This window comes from Salarias fasciatus, chromosome 18 (genome assembly GCF_902148845.1).
Source record: "Salarias fasciatus chromosome 18, fSalaFa1.1, whole genome shotgun sequence".
NCBI classification, from domain to species: Eukaryota; Metazoa; Chordata; class Actinopteri; order Blenniiformes; family Blenniidae; genus Salarias; species Salarias fasciatus.
Window position 1 is genome coordinate 6,611,827 of NC_043762.1, and position 12,444 is coordinate 6,624,270.

Here is a 12,444-nt window from a genome sequence, read left to right on the forward strand (position 1 = left end):
ATCATGTCAGGGGACTCAGAGGGCTGGCCGAGGTGATGCTCAGGTCGGAGAATGTTACTGCGCCCTCAGCCAGTGGGCTTCAGTGCTTTAAGATACGAGTTGGAGAAATATTGCACAGCCGCGGCGACGGCATGGACGAAGATTCTATTTTTAGAACAGCTACAGGGACGACTGTAGAGGATGGAGCGGCAAACCTTTCACCCTCTGCTCACCAAACTGCTGGAAGTCATTTCTTCTTGGGAACAATGGCAGAAGAACAGGTAACTGATACACACTGCTGTTACTTCTGCAGCTGTGCAGCCACAGCCTTATGCTCATTACAGAAAAAGATACAGAAGTCACTGTTTGAAATGATTCTATGTTGACAGAATCATCAGTCACAGCAATGTTAACTTACAAGAGCAAGGTGACTGAAACCTGCTTGAGAAACTTTAGATGTATTTGGAAGTCTGAAACATCCAAATAAAATAGAATAAATTCACTAATGTTTTGTCTGAATTCACAGTGAAACCAAAAAGGCAGACTCTTTGATTGTGTTTTTTTTCTTTACAAAATTAAGTTAAAATGAATGAATTATGACACAGTAAATGAGAAATTGGGACTTGAAGTGAACCTCGGTGAAATTTAAGGTCTTCCTGAATTGGAAAAAATGTTTTGTTTGATGCTGACTGCAGGAAGGTTCTGCTCTGTTCCAGCTTTACAGGCGTTATCCTATTGATGACAAGTAAAACACCCAAGACTGCTTCCTGATTATATAGTATATTAATATAATATTTTAGGGCTTGTTCAGTGGTGTTTTCTTTTATAATTTCAGTTTTTGTTTTTACTGTGGCAGGTGGACGGAGATGCTGGTGGGACGAAGGATGAGGAAACCCTGTCAAAGTCTCCTCCTCATTCTGGAGCTGTGTGGAGGCCGGCTTTACACTTTCTGTTGTGTTTTCTCCTCTTCAGTTTCATGCTGTTTTATTTTCACTACAAATTCTTGTCAGTTTCTGAATGATTTTATTGCATAATATCATTGTCAATAACGATTTTATTTTTGTATTAAACTGTTTCAAACTCAAGACAGTCTTTTTTAATATTTCCCAGTCTAATTATATTGATTCATATCTATGATTTCATTAATACTGGTTTCTGCTGCTCTTAAAGCATTGAAGAGACCAGAGAGATTGTTTTACCTACCTGTACAGAGCCCAGCCTTACCTCGCAGTGAAGTTGTGTGTTTTACAACCAGGAGCTCCAAGTCTGCAACAAAGACCGGCGAAGAGGCCAGGATGCAGGGCTGAACACTTTTTATTTACAAAACGTGAAAAACTTCACAGATTGTCAGCTATCAGTGTGTGCATAGTGTGTGTTAAACTATGACAAAAAGCTGTGCGACTGAACCCACATGAGTGGCGTTCCACCAGGCTGGCATGGCTGGCATCCACTAGCCGCTGTGTGTGCCTTAGAGAGATGAGGAGGAATTTAAGTACAGATGTATCCTACAGAGTCAACCAGTATGCAGCCACTGACATATAGAGGTTGTCACAAATATTTGAGTCCATTCAGTCTCCATTTGAGGGTATAAATATCAGAGCAATTCAATAATCCTTTCTGGACAGTTTTATCTTTTTAAAGAGATACTCTTAAATCCCTGTTTAAAAATAAGACAGCAAATCAGAAAAAAACAAAAGATTCAATTAATACAAATTTATGAATCTAAAGAGAAATTTAACCGTGGTGTAGATTTGGCTGTACCATAATATCGATGCTGTTTGTTATAAAGGACATTGTTCAAATCTAAATTGAGAAGAAAGCACAAAGTTTCACTTTAAAAAAAAATGTTCTAAAATTTTCAGTCAAATAATTTTTTTTTACTTTAACCCCTGCCATATGCTTACCAGTGAATTTCCAAATTTAATACTTGTTTTTAGAGTTGTATAATTACTTATAAATCCAAACGTTACCTATCCATGGGGTTAACATCTAATTCACTGTTCTGCTGCCCCTTGACTTGTTACAGAAATAGAGATAAGATGATATTAACACAGCACAGAAAATGTCAAATATAAGGTTGTTGGATGAGGGCAAATCTTTTGAGTGCAGGTGCATGTAGAGAATCAGCAGGTGAGGTACAGCAGTTGTGAGTGCCCAATTGGAAGGGACAAGTGCCATCATATGGCTGCTTTGCTGATCTGGGTGGAGAAGAATGTATCCCGGACAGATGTCGAGTGCAAATGGAGAAGAGCAAAGACACCAAAAACGGACAACATCACCGACAAGAGAGTGTCTGAGATGGCTCCATCCACAACACAAGGTTAGTTTTTAATCAAATCTGCTGCCATTTTTTCCCCTTTTTTTGTGTGAATTGCACTTAATCTGTGCTACAAAAATCTTGCATTTTATGATAATTTCAAATATCATTACTTTAATGATTTCACAACTGTTGTTTCAGCTGGAATCAAAAGACCAGTCACACAGGAGGATAAGGAATGGGCCATGGCGTCATTGGCAAAACTTGGCCGTTTTACAGGGATGGGTTGGATCCTCAGCCCTGAAAAGCCTCAGGTACAGCTTAACTGGTTTTCTTTGAACATCACAATCATACAATCCAAAATCATGTAACAATAAACATTGGTAATATTCAGTGTCAGAGTTTTTCAATATACCTATGCGAACATTTCCATCATTTCCCTAACTCTTCATTAGGGAGTCAGACTGGCGATATAGTTAAACAGCAATCTGACATTGTATGTGCATCTTTTTTTTACAGACTCTCCCTATCAAAACTTTTGATGGACTGGTTGCCTCCCCAGAGTTTGACCAAGCAGAGGATAAGGTCAGCTATGTGCTTGGCTCACTTGCTGTTTCTGAACAGGAGAAACAGCAGATTGAGAGAGCCACGGTTGGACAGACAAAAAATCCATTATGGTAAGAGAGTGACCAAGGTGATTCATAACAGGTTAATTGGAAAAAAAGGTTTATTTTGACTTGGAAGTGATGGAAAAAAATATAACAGGGTCTTATTTTGACTTCTTTTTACAGGTCAGCCTATCGCAAGAACCGCATCACAGCCAGCAAGTTTGGTGCAGTCTTGGCAGCAGTCAGGCGGAAGTCAGCCCCTCCCTCCCTGTTTAAAACCCTGCTTGGCCAGTATAACTCGAATGAAGGGTCTAAAGTGAGTACTAAGTTGTTTTTAAAAAAATGAATCGAAATTTTCTGTGCATTTTATAAGGTAAATTACAGTAAATTTTGTCTGGTGTCTGCCTGTTGGGGGTTGTATCACCAGCATTTCAGGGGACGGCAGGTGGAACTTAACCTAAGACTACAATTTGGCATTTTTCTATGTTAATATTTATTTCTTTCCTTCCCCCAAAATAAATAATTATTTATTCATATATTTTCAATTATTAATTAAAAAAAATAGGGCTGTCCCTTTAGTGTATTAATTAGATTAATTAATTGCACCGCAAATTAATCCCAACATTAATCATAGCACACAAACATTTTGATATTGTCCAGCTGGAGGACCTGTACATGGCAGTGGCACGTCACTTCACACATGCACCTCTAGTCAAACCAAACAAAGCCCAGGTCACAACAGAAATGGCCTATTTAAGACTGAATATACTTGAATTTATTTATCTATTTTTGTACTACAATCTCTAATAATACATCAGGCCTAATTGGTTTGCTGGATCTCCTCAACCTTTTTCTTATTTTGAATTTGATTTATGAAACACACTTAAATTGTAATTTGAGTTGCCTGATTGAGCTTAGAATTTTCAGGACAAGTTGCCTTTACTTTGGTTTTATGTAGTCACCAATAAAAATGTGGATTTAAAAATCTTCACTTCTTAGTATATTCATTTGATTAGTCATGTACTACAATTTTATAATATCCTAGGATTCAAATTCTTTATTTGGGTACTTCAAGAAGATATGACATTAAAATATGATTAATTATAAATCCAGTAATTAGATTATTTTTTAATCATCTGACAGCCTTAAAAATAAATCAATAACTAAATACATCAATAAATACTCAAATATAAATTGTACTCAGTCTCTTGATCTCTCTTTCAGGCTTGTGAGTGGGGAATACGTCATGAAGTGAAAGCGAAGCAGGAATTCATGGAGCAAAAAGGCGTCGTCATCGAAGACAGTGGGTTGTTTTTGTCAAACAGTGGCCTGCTTGGTGGATCTCCCGATGGAATGATCTCACCAGACTGTATCGTGGAGGTAAAATGCCCGTGGTCAGCCAGATCTGGGACAATCTTGGAGGCAGCAGAAAAAAAAGACTTCTTCCTACAGAAGGATGAAGGCACTGGCTCCCTCAGTCTGAAGCAGACACATAACTACTGGCATCAAATACAGGGCAACCTCTACCTTACAGGTGCTCAAAGCTGCCACCTGCTGGTCTGGAGCCCCCTTGACCTGGTCATCTTGGCTGTGGAGAAAGACCCAGCATGGGCCAGCAACATTGGGACTCTTGAAACTTTTTATCGAGACAGCTTTCTCAGACACATTTTGAATCTGTAAATAGTTGACTAGCATTTGTTCAGAGGTTCATTTAAATCAGTTCAAGTTTTTAGGTCCATTTCTTCAAATACTGTTATTTTAAACCTCTGAAAATCTTAATCCATGCTGTGCTACTTATTATTGTGAATGTTCAAGTTTTTTCTACCTTGTTCTGTCATATCTGTTAGAGCTGTCGAGCAGTTTACATTTTATTTACATGTTTAATTGCTGCTAAAGAGTACTTAATGTTTAAAGTTCTCCCGTAATATTTATCTATGATTGCAGTTTACATGTGAAATTTAATAAATTATTTGCCCATGAAGACCAATTTGACATGTTTTAATCTGTATAGTTATTGAAATACAACAATTGTCTTGTCCTCTTCACTTTGTACGTAAACTACAAATACATAAAATATATCATAATTATTAAACTGTTGTTTTGTGAACCAATATGTGTTTCTGGGTGTTGTTGATAAATGGCTTTTGCTTTGCATAGTAGAGTTTTAACTTGCACTTCCAGATGTAACAACAGACTGTAGTGACTGACAGTGGTTTTCTGAAGTGTTCCTGAGCCCGTGTGGTGATATCCTTTACACAGTGATGCCGGTTTTTGATGCAGTACCACCTGAGGGATCGAAGATCACGGGCATTCAGTTTTGGTGTTTGGCCTTGCCGCTTACGTGCAGTAATTTCTCCAGATTCTCTGAACCGTTTGATGATATTACGGACCATAGATGATATCCCTAAAGTCCTTGCAATAGCTCATTGAGAAATAATGTTATTAAACTTTTGGACAATTTGCTCATGCATTTATTCACAAAGTGGTGACCCTCACCCCATCCTTGATTGTGAATGACTGAGCATTTCAGGGAAGCTGCTTTTATACCCAATCATGGCACCACCTGTTCACCTGTAGGATGTTCCAAATAAGTGTTTGATGAGCTTTCCTCAACTTTCTCAATCTTTTTTGCTACTTGTGCCAGTTTTTTCGAAACATGTTGAAGGCATCATTTTCCAAATGAGCTAATATTTGCAAAAAAATAAAGTTTACCAGTTCGAACATTAAGCTGTGTATTTAATTGAATATAAGTTGAATATAAGTTGAAAGGGATTTGGAAATCGTATTGTGTTTATTTACAATTTGCACAACGTGCCAATTTCACTGGTTTTGGGTTTTGTATATTGCACATTGTGATACAGCCCTTTCAACATAAACAGTATCAAGTCATTAAGTGCTGCCATATTTTGGTGTATTGATGTTTTATTACACCGTGAATAATCAAACTGAACAAAATCTACAATAAAGCACAATCACATGAACAGAATGGTACAACAACAAACTTGATTGGCCAGAGGCATGACACATTTTTTAACCCATTTGCTTTCACTGTCAATGAGAGAAACAGAGGGAGGATAAACAATATTACAAGAAAAAAGCACTTTCAGGACATTTAAATTTTTTCCTTTCACATGACAGAAAAAATGGTCAATCATTTACCAGGTCTTTCAGGACTCATGGGAATACTAAACTTAATCACAAATGAAATATTTACAACTATTTACAAACATTTACAAGAGGCAGATAAAACTTGGAGCAGATACTAAAGGCGAGGTTCCAATTTACAAATATTTCACACAATTTCTCTGAGAATTGGCGTTTGCAGATTTGTAAGGCACACACACACTTTAAGAATTTTGTTTGCATTTTTTCGGTATTGATAGGGGATATGTTGCAGAATTTTATATAATTTAATTCTCTGGATGGAACGCTCAACATGAATTCTGGCACTTGAGATCTGCTTGTTGTGATTAACTTCCTGTTGAGTGAACTGTCCATTGACAAGGAAAGAGGGGATGTTTAATAAAACTCCTTCTGGCAAGATGTCTCTAATTGTGAAGCCCTTGTCTGCCATCACCATGTCACCTGGCTGTAGATGTCGGAGTATTCCTGAGTCAGCTGTAATAGCTTTGTCAGAGGTGCTCCCACCATACAGGTCACTGCTGAAGGTTATAACCCCATTTGGAGCAACACCGATGAGCGCCTTCAGCGTGGTCCGCCCTTTGTATTGGCTGTAGAGGTGGCTCTGGGTGTCCAGTCTCTCGGTGTTGGAGACAGCAACCTCTGTGCAGTCCAGCACTATCCTGCAGTTTGGGAACGGCTTGAAACACTCTGGCAGGGACTCTTGGTTCTTGGCTGTGGATGGGATGTTGTTCTCCAGCATGCCAACATAGAGGATGTCATACAGCGCACAGGTTATGGTGGTGAATATGTTTGTCACTGTGGCTGTGCTACAGTTAAATCGGGTGGCAAGATCTACATGGCCAAAATTTAGTTTTAATTTCATCAATGTCATTAACAACTGATCAACAAGAGGCAAAATTTGGACTGTCCAATCGGAGTGATACTTTAGCTCAAATTTAGAAAGAAGGGATTCCAAAAACAGGACAGTGGCAGCATCAGGCAATCCAGTGTAATACTGAACTTTTTCAGGATTGGAAGAAATTTGGTCAAATGAAAAGGTTTGTTTCTGTTTCTCTAATTGTTTCTTTAGTTTCTCATTTTCATCTCTTAGCATATCATTTTCAATCTGCAGAATTTCAGCTGTTTTTGATATCCTGGAGGTCTCCTCTGTTTGTGGCTGCTCCTCGGGTTTGTCTGCCTCAGCAGCACAGGGATCTGCTGCCTTCTTTTTCTTCGCCTTTTTAGTTCCATCTTCGGGAAACTCAAAAGCCTTTCCCTCATTCCAGGCAAACCTGGATGGTCCTGCAGCTTTGCCATGGGGGAAATGCCAGCTGCATACCCGAGAGTTGCAGGTTGGTGTGAAGTTTTCACGCCTGTAAGCAGGGCAAGTGATTGCCATTATTTACAGATGCACACCATGGAAATCACATCATATGCAGTCGTTGGATAAGATCACCACGTAGAAGAACACAACCTTATATGGGCTTGACGTTTCCAGTATGTTTTTAGATTGTGGCAATGGACTGAAACTCTGATTGTTTTGACACGTTGCTATTTGGTTAGCTAACCGGGGTTAGCACACACAGGTAGCAGCTCTTCGCCTATCCCTTCTAAATAAATGTAAACTGTTACCAGATTTATAAGTATGATCATTAAGTCCACAATCCGGTAACGTCCTTAAGACTTCATGCCAAGAATTTCATAAGTTTATTTTCTCCATAGAATAAATATGATACATCGGTAGCTATGTAGCATATAGACAGGTTAGCTTTAGGCTAACTTTAAATAGGTAACTTTCTTCAGTCATTTAAATATTTTTACTCACCTTATCAATTTCAGCCAGTTCTTAGTTTCCCTCTGGTCGCATGGAAACCTGTAAAAGGACAAATGACTGTCCTTTTTCGTCTCCGTCCTGTTCAAACATCGCGGCACACAGCACTGCGGCATATTGACGATGCGGGATTGAAAGACGGCTTGGACCCGGAAACAGTTTAGTGACGTCACCACTTAACAAGCGGACTGAGCAGTATTGAGGATGGAGCTTGAGGAAAGTAAGGGAGGACCGGCCTCTGGCACTGCCACAACTGCCACAACTCCAGCACAGACCCAACCAGGCAAAAGAAACTTGAATTTTACTCGAGCACTACTAAAAGAGCGAGAAAGGAGTTCCCCTCTTCCATGCAAGCCACAGACATGAGCTTTTCATTAAGCTGCAGTTATGCCCAAGGCCTGCAGGGGCCGGTGTTTCGCATAAAACATGCAAACTCTTTAATGCACCTTTAAAGCTATAGTGCCTAACTTCGGTCGCCCTCAAGCAGAATTCTGCGTTCTTACAACAATAAATCAGCGCTTCCACATGACGTACGCCCAGGTGTCCCCGGTGTCCCCCCCTCCCCCTCTCCCCACAAACTGCCATGGTGATTCGCGTTTCCACAGCGCAAATCACGCGAAACGGTTTTTATTCTGTGTGAATAAGGACAGCTGGTGAAAAAAAGATGGACTCTTCCGAAGAGGTAATTATTGTTTTCTTTTTTTTTTGCCACAGAAACGCAAATAACTTACTTCTTTACTTCTTATTGTCTCATGCTAGCTGTTGCCGAAGCTGTCCGTCCCTGGGAGAGGGATCCCTCCATACTGTGGTTCTCCCCAAGATTTCTTCTTTTCCCACTGGGTTTTTGGAGTTTTTTCTTGCCGGATGTGAGGGTCTAAGGCGGTGGTTGCTTCGTTTTGTCTCGTTACTTTAAATATTGACATATTACCATTATGCTTATTCACTGTTTTTACTTTTACCGACCAATGTAACATCTTGAAGCCCTCTGAGGCAACTGTTGTTGTGATACTGGGCTATACAAAAATAAATTGATTGACTGATTGAACTTATTACAAACGGGAGATAAGGTGCCTGCTAATTTGTAGCTGACAGGTAGGTGGATGAAAAGACCCAGTGGTCGTCAGCGGAAATCATTTGTTGTCTGTTGGTCTCCAGTAGCTGCTTCTTGATGAAAAACGAAGTGTTTCCTGCAGGAAAAAGTTTGGCTGGGGATGGGGGGAGCGTGTGGTGTCACAGCTAACGCTGCTAACGCTGCCAGTGTTCGACTGTCGGAGAGTTTTTTTTTTTTTTCTCCTCTCCGTTGTCTGGGCGCTGCACAATTTAGTGCGGGCGGGGCGCCCGGACTGAAAAGGTCTGGCGGAAACCCTGAAGTAGCATGTCGCTTCCTCGGTCTGCCTGAGCTCCTGCCTGTTGCTTGGAGACCCTCCGCGCGTCCTCCCCCTCCCTTCTTGTTGTGACGTAAAATGTGTAATTTCCTGCGTGCCAGCGCGGGAATGTCGCCGGTTGACAAGCAAAGCAAGAATTATATATATTGAAAAATCCTGCGACATGTTAGAGGAGCCAATTGGCTTAATCTGCATTTTGTCATTTCCACTAGTAGTGGCTTGGCTAAAACGGACATTCATAGACATTTAAAAATCACGCACTTTAAATAGCCCATTTTACTGTCATAAGGACTGTATCATGTTTTTGTTTTTCATGTCCAGATTGCGTGATTGCGATCGTTATTTCGACCCACCGCTTGCTTTTTTCTCATATTCTCTTTAGCGAACGCATCTTGAATGGACGTCTGACTGCTACTTGCAGATTGAGCTGTGGATGTGGAGGGTGTGGATCTTAGTTTATGACATTCCTGGTACTCTAAAACATGTTTTCGGCTAAGGTAGTGAAGCTAATTGCTAGTGTTAACACCGCCGACCACCACTTTTTTTGCAAAAGGTAGTTGTTTGGTCCACGTACTACATTTTAAAGCCGAATAACTTCCAAACCACAGACGTGGCTCCTCTTTTTGTTATTAGTTTCTCTGGGTAAACAACGTGTGTTTCACTTTGAGAGCTCGCGCCGGCAGCCGGCAGCCACCGTGGTTGTGTTTGAAACCGCAAACTTACCTACTACTCATACTAACTCATTGAGTATGTAGTGCGTTTACACTGGCAGTATGCGATTTGTGAGTATGCGAGAAGTTCCCGGATGCATACTGCATTCGCCAGAAATGTTGAGTATACATCGTGGGTTTACTACTCATACTGAAATTACCCAAGATGCAACGCGACAGACAGCGGGAGCCGATGAGCACGGAGCAGCAGCAGCAACAACAGCAGCAGCATCATGATGGATTATTTATTTTAATAAACTTTATTCAGTTCACAATGACTGTTTCTTAATGATGTACATTTACCAAGCTGAGTATGGTTATAGATATAATTTTCCCTCCAATTTTTGTGTTAGTAGGTATGTTGTGTTAGAGATTTCTGATTGGATTTACATTGATTAAATATAGTTAAAAAAAAAAAAAAGACTTACATCTGACAAGTCCATGTTGAAAGCAACCATGATGTACCAAAGACGGCGAGCCTATCTTCGTTGAAAAGCCGAAAAACTCTCCGTCGGTAAGGCATCGTAACTGGTCCAATTCCGTTAACGGGACAACAGTCCAAACGGTGATGTTAAGCGAGATATATTGCTGAAAGGTTGGCTTCTTGTTTTTAAAGTAAAAGCACAGATTTATCACTGAGGTTTTTTTGCATTAGAAAGGGAAAGGGGTGGTTTATTTTTGTGAAAATAACCGGAAGTGCGTTGCTCACTGCGGCTGGCTTAAATTTTGCCGAATTCGTCCAAACAAAATCATAAACGGTTGGTATTTGGACAAATAAACGACACACTGGTGCTCTAAGCGACCACTTTGTCGCCTAATTAAAAAAAAAAAAACTAGATAAAGTTATTTGAAGAGTTTAGAGCTAAAGTGAAATCAGCTTTAGCCCGTCAGTTTCGTCTTGGGGAGGAGTGCAATGCACTGCAATGTAGGCCAGATATTACTGTTCACGGGCCAGTTTTGACGCACGAGCTGCCAACACTGCATTAAGGTATGAAATAAAAAGCTGTGTATGTATAACCCCTCCATGTTCACCGTGAGCTCTGGGCTGAGATCAGCCGTGACAGAGAGTAGCAGGAGTGTCAGTTGCCATGGAGACCAGCTGCACTTAGCAGGTGTGTGTGTTGCCATGGAAACAAGTAATCTTTACGCCTTGCCACAAAGAATAAATTAAGCAAAGGTTTTTTTTACCAACATAGCATTTACAAAACGTGAGGGCTCGTCCGGGATTTGAACCCGGGACCTCTCGCACCCTAAGCGAGAATCATACCCCTAGACCAACGAGCCAAGCTGCGTCGATCTGCCGAAAGGAGAGAACAAGAAAATATAGATCGAGACACGGACCACATTGTGATTTAAAGAATTCAAGCCAACGGCAATTAGCTTACGTCGTTAGCAGTAACCACCGCACACTACAACTTTAATAGCCCTCCATTTTTTTTAACATAATCATAACATCCTGAACCCTGTGGACTTCTCCACACGTGCTCTAACTATGTTTACAGGGCAGGTGTTATTTGGCTTACTCACCACTCTGGACTTGGTTTGTGACCTGAGGCACTAAAACATCTTTCTGCGGGAATCTTTATTCGTGACAAGTCGCCGCCACGTGTTCACTTAGAAAACTATCAAAGGTGTGAACGTAAATATTTCTTCACAGCAGCTTCTTGAAATCTGCAAACATTTCTGTAGTAATGGCGCCACCTGGTGGTAAAAATTGAGAACTGACACTTTCAGGTGCCTAAAGTTATGCATCGGACAGAAAATACAGGACAAAACAAAATATATTCTCACTCAGGCTTGCAGGGCTGAAAGCAAAATAAGTTAAAATGGTCTCTGAATGGCTTTAAGACATACAAAGACAAAGAGACCTTGAGGAATTGAAAGCATTCAGTGTGAAGATTAAAGTATCTGATCCCGTGGAGCAGGTTGTTGTCGTTCAGCTTCAGGCTGAAACTGCTCATCTTCCATGCAGGTTGAGAGAAAACACCTTAATCTGAGACGAGAACAACACTCAGTCAAGTGTCGTTCCTTTAAATTATGAATGCAGAACTTCAGCAAGAATTTTGTATAAGTTTGTTAATATTTTCATAATATTGACTGAATTCTGAGGGATAAAAATTCCAAAATACGTCTTTGAATTTTTAAATGGTGTCCAACAAAAAGGACATAGGCAAAAAACATTCTTCTTCTTCTTCTCCTTATTATTATTATTATTATTATTATTATTTATTTATTTATTTTTATAATAATAATAATAATAATAATAATAATAGTAATATAATCTTATTCTTATTATAGTGCTGTTAATTTTTCTGCATTCTTTTCAGTTTTTAACACCTGTGTATGGGAACATGTTGATATGTGACTCCTAGAAAATTGCTAACCCAAAAATGAATCACGTGTAAAACGCAACTTCATGAAAAAATAACTTTTACACTCCATAGAAGTGATAATTGAGTTTGTAATAATTGAATTGTTTGAACTCATTCAGATATACAATGAGAAAATTGCCATCAATAAGAAATGTATTGTATTTTTAAACATATATGTC

General features: G+C 39.7%; 1 non-coding gene across 1 annotated transcript; it reads right to left on the bottom strand.

Annotated features, from left to right (window-relative positions):
* Window positions 1–11,105: 11,105 nt before the first annotated feature.
* On the bottom strand, window positions 11,106–11,177 carry trnap-agg (transfer RNA proline (anticodon AGG)). Its single transcript has one exon. It is a non-coding gene; the product is annotated as a tRNA-Pro (tRNA).
* Window positions 11,178–12,444: the final 1,267 nt, after the last annotated feature.